Source organism: Mangifera indica, unplaced genomic scaffold, assembly GCF_011075055.1.
Source record: "Mangifera indica cultivar Alphonso unplaced genomic scaffold, CATAS_Mindica_2.1 Un_0001, whole genome shotgun sequence".
NCBI classification, from domain to species: domain Eukaryota; kingdom Viridiplantae; phylum Streptophyta; class Magnoliopsida; order Sapindales; family Anacardiaceae; genus Mangifera; species Mangifera indica.
Genome location: NW_025401093.1, coordinates 482,291 through 487,037, shown reverse-complemented (window position 1 = coordinate 487,037; position 4,747 = coordinate 482,291). Strand labels below are relative to the sequence as shown.

At 31.8% G+C, this 4,747-nt stretch overlaps 1 long non-coding RNA gene across 1 annotated transcript; it reads left to right on the top strand.

Annotated features, from left to right (window-relative positions):
* The first annotated feature begins 1,094 nt into the window (after window positions 1-1,094).
* LOC123205047 lies at window positions 1,095-2,805 on the top strand. The gene is made up of 2 exons (XR_006499710.1): window positions 1,095-2,401; window positions 2,491-2,805. It is a non-coding gene; the product is annotated as an uncharacterized LOC123205047 (long non-coding RNA).
* The last annotated feature ends 1,942 nt before the right edge of the window (window positions 2,806-4,747 follow it).

Genomic DNA, 4,747 nt, shown 5'->3' with positions numbered 1-4,747 from the left:
AATTGACCACTCACGAAAATCTATAACTCCGACCACCCAATGTGTGCAGTCGAAGTTTATAGGAATGTAAACCTATAAACAGTGACAAATTAAAGTTAATTATAAACTAATTCAACGTAAAAGGTAATGAAAACACTATTATACTATACCTTATCGACCATCCCCCACAGTTTGTAAAACAACCTCGAGTATAAGTTGCCTCAACTATCCTTGTGAAGAGCCCCGAAAACTGAAACTCCCCATCCGGTGTCGTCTGCCAACTCTTCCAAGCCATCTCAACATGTCCTACGAAGAATGAGTGGACAATCGTCCAACGTTGTGAAACAGTCGAATGGTGATCGTCTTGGTGCTAATGTAATATGGCCAAAAAAGAGTCTACATGCTGAAATGGTATCCACTGTTCCCACAGTCAGAGTGTCGATCTCTTCAAACCCATTTTCCCACCAAAATTCATCTTTTCGACCTCCAATTTCAACATAAATCAAATCTATATAGGTTATAACACAAAACCCTCAAGAAATTCAATGAAAACAACCAAGAATTAAAATATTTTAAGCATTGTTCAAAATCGAAATCCTAAAGTTTCAAATTGCAAAATCTCCCTCAAATCTCAATAATATGAACAATATCTTCATTCAAACAATAGTAGGGAAGATGTACTAACCTTCTTTGTCATTTTCGATCGTCGAAAAACACAAAAATTGTTGAAAATCTCTTCACCCGTGGGATGACTATGGGATAACCGTGGAAGTAGAAAAATTCTTTGAATTTGCACAATAAAACCGTGGGAAATAAAAAAATTTATTTGTTTATATATAGGGACAATTTGGTCATTTCACAAAAATGAGGTATTTTTGCTTAAACCTGATTGTTTTGAATAATTTCGTTTAGACCTCCTTAATTTTGACTATTTAATATAATTTTCCTATTTTTTTATATATAAAATTACACAGATAATACTGATTAAAATAAAATACGACAATGCTACGTGAGCCGACCACTTGGTATAGAAATTTGTACCGACTGAGATGGAAATTTATGTGGTAGATCCACTTAATGTGCCACATCATTACTCTGCACCAAAATTAAAAAAAAAAACATAATAATTTATAAGTCATCCCCAATTATTTTACCCAAAAACAGAAACCATAATGTCAAACCCTAAATCACAATCCATAAGAAAGAGTCTCGTTAATACAAATTTCGATCAAGGCCGCAACTGGATATTCATATTCTCGCCGATGTTGGTTAGACACTGGTCAAATTTCTTGATTCTCTTCCTAGTACGTTCTTTCGCCGTCGCTAAAATTTATCTCTATTGATATTTGATTTTGGTTAACAAATCTTTGAGTTTTTGTTTTGCATTAGGATTGGAGAAGTGTGGAGAAGAAAAAATTTAATTAAAATGAAGCAAAGTGGAAATATGGAGACAAAGGAGCAGAGATGGACTTAGGAAAATTATGGAAGAGATAGAGTTTTTTTGGGTTATTTTTTTCTTTTATTTCAACTTAAGTTCTTCTCTTTCTCTGTTTTATTTCCCTAATTTTTCTATGATAGTTAAAAGCAATTACGTAATTCAAAGATTTAATTTTTAAGTTCCTTCATGCTTTGAGAGCTTCACGGACAAAAAGGAGAGAAAGATACAATTTTGAAATTGAATTTAAATAGTGGGCTGATATATGTGAATTCTTCTTGGAATTCCTTCGTGTTTTATTGAAGGATTTTTTTTTTTTATGGGGAAACACTTCATATGAGTATCATTATTGGTCCCTTGGTTTGTTTGAAGGTTATTATTTTGTTTTTGAAGCATGATCAGATTAGTTTTTGCATGAGAAAAATTGGTTGATCTAATATCACTACTTCACAATCTGTCTGATTGATGGGTGGAAATGTTTTAGCAGAAAGAATTTGATGAGAGTGAAGAATGAAATTTATCGAAGAACTATGTTGCTATAGAATGAAAAATTGTTTCTCTGACGTAGCAGTACTTGAAGCACATCTGTTTGGTCCACTCTTCTCAGCTTGAATCTCCTATGCCAGATTTTATCATTGGTTTTGTTCCTTTTTTTTTTTTTTTTGAATCCTTACTCTTATAGATCTAGTTGTGGGATAAGTCTTTACATCTTGCACTTTGATAGCCATGATTTGATTTTCTGAATGGGAAGGAATGATATTAGTTTTGACAAAGAGGGATTGTACTATGTTGTTTGTATGTGCTCGTGAACAACTGTAATCACTTTCATGCAATGCTTTGTGCTTGTTCTTATTTTTGGGTTATCTCCAGTACATAGTAAATGCACTAATGCAAGTTGGTAGTTTTTTTTTTTTTTTTTACTTTGATATCAGCCATGTTAGGTTCCTCGAACATGACATGAAAGAGGTGAAAGAATTAGGTGGAAAGGTAAGAACTCCTAAAGCATGGAACTTTGAGGATAATTAACTTTTCTTTCGTATGTTCTTTAGATCCCCATATACTAAATGCATTTTCAGATGATTTCATCTTTCAAGCAAGCATCAGTTTTGAAGCAAGATAATCAGCTACTCAACCTACTTGATGAAACTAATTTGGTATTTTGGTATACCTCAATTTTTGGGACTGGAAGAATCTTGGCTGGTTAGAAGACAATAATCATCTTTCCATCATCAAGGCAACAAATGGCCAAGTGATTTGTTTGGACAAGTATTATATTTATTTATTTAATTTTATTCAAACTATCGACTATTCTCTAGGTAGTATTTTTTCCATTTACATAATTCTTTTGAAGATTGTTGACATGTAGTTTTAATTGGAAATCAGTTATACAACTATCATTTATCTGTTTGTATGGTTGAAGAGTGCTAGCTTGGTTGTATTTTTGAAGCATACAAAATAGTGTTTACACCAGATAATACAACATTCTCACAATAACGATAGATGAAGAAGCAGTAAAGTAATTTTGCACAATTTTGCATTTACGTGTTATGAAGATGGGATCTCTGGCACAATTATGCATTTATGAGTTATGCTGAAAAAGATTATTAAAACAAAAAAGTGAAGCAACACAAATCTGCGTATTACTATCATTTGACAATTAAATGCCATAACACGAAAAAGTGAAGCAACCTCATCACCAAAATCTCGTCTACCACATAACGGAAATACAAATAAAAGAAATAAATTAGAAAATTATTATTCTAAAAATCTTCTTGCGATAATATATGCTCAATTGATAACTATGAAAAATTTGCCTTCAACCTTGTTTATCATTTTCTTGTGCTCACAATTTCTTCTCTTTCACTTTATAAATAATTTGATCAATCTTCAATTGTTTTCTTTTTAACAGAGGACGGCTTTTGCTATGGATAGCTCATGGAGTAAGAATTTTACTACTCCCCTCTTTGGAAGTACTTGATATGTTTGGATTGTCACAAATTCTAACAACACTTTCATTAATTTGCTCTTCATATCATTGATCATTTGTATCCCTATGTTTGATGTCAAATCTGCTACAGTACTAAATAGATTAGATAATTGATCAAATTGTTGTCCTTGAAAATCAGTGCTCCAACTGTTATGATTTATTTTGACTTTGGTATGACATTTATTTATATTTTTCTTTCACCTCCTTAAAATGTATTTTTTTGATACATAAGAAATTTGCCTATAATTCAACACCATAATTGTATGTTGACATAAAATTCCGCTAAACTCAAACAATCAATAATTGCAACAACCATCACAAGTTGCTTCATCAAAGCAAACCACAAAAGGAGTACGACAATGAGTCTATGCAAACATAACATCTTCTTCTATTATAAATTCAATATAAGAATCAACCTCTTTGCAAGAAGAAAATTGACAATAGAGCTTAGCAGCAAGCTCTTGTTGAAACTCTTTAAATTTTGCAGTGGTATATGCATCTTGAAATTGTTTCTCAACAAGATAAGTGTTTATGCAACAGATTCATGATTTGAAAGATTTATAATCAACCTCCCTTTCTTTTTCCACTTTACCACTCAATGCATTCTCATATTATTCTATAAACAGTTTTAATGTGGTTTTTGAGTTGACATATCCATAAAAAAATGCATGCATACTTTCACTACGTTGTGTAGTAAACATACTTGCCCAAAAAGTATCTTTTACGAAAGTTGACACCCAACGTTGTCTTTCATTATACAATCCAAGTAGCTAAACATTATCGTGGAGGTTGTATTTAGCAATAAACATATTCCAGTGTACTTCAAACTCCTCACTTGTCAATGAATCATATAAGACATATTGCAAAGAAAACTCAATACTTTCATATTTACTATAATCTCATTATATGCCACAAACATCATCTATGTCATGAACTAGGAAACACAATTTTGATTGCATTTTGCATTGGTTTATCTTGATTGGTTATTATTGCCTTAGGAGCACAATTGAACATACATGCAAGCCAAGATTGAAAAAGCCATACAAATGTCTCTACATATTCGTTAGATATTAACCTATAACCTAATAGTGTTGAATGACCATGATGATCAACAGCAATAAAAGCATCAAAGGGCATATTATACTTGTTTGTTAAATATGTTGTGTCAAATGTCACAATGTCACTAAATCCTTTAAATGCGTCTCTACTTCTTGCATCCTCCCATAAAACATTCTTTAATCGTTTGTCATCATCTAAATCCATTATGTAAAAGGAATTTGAATTCTCATTTTGAATTTTCAAAAAATATTTTTGGATTGCAAAAGTATCACCAACACTGAGTCGTA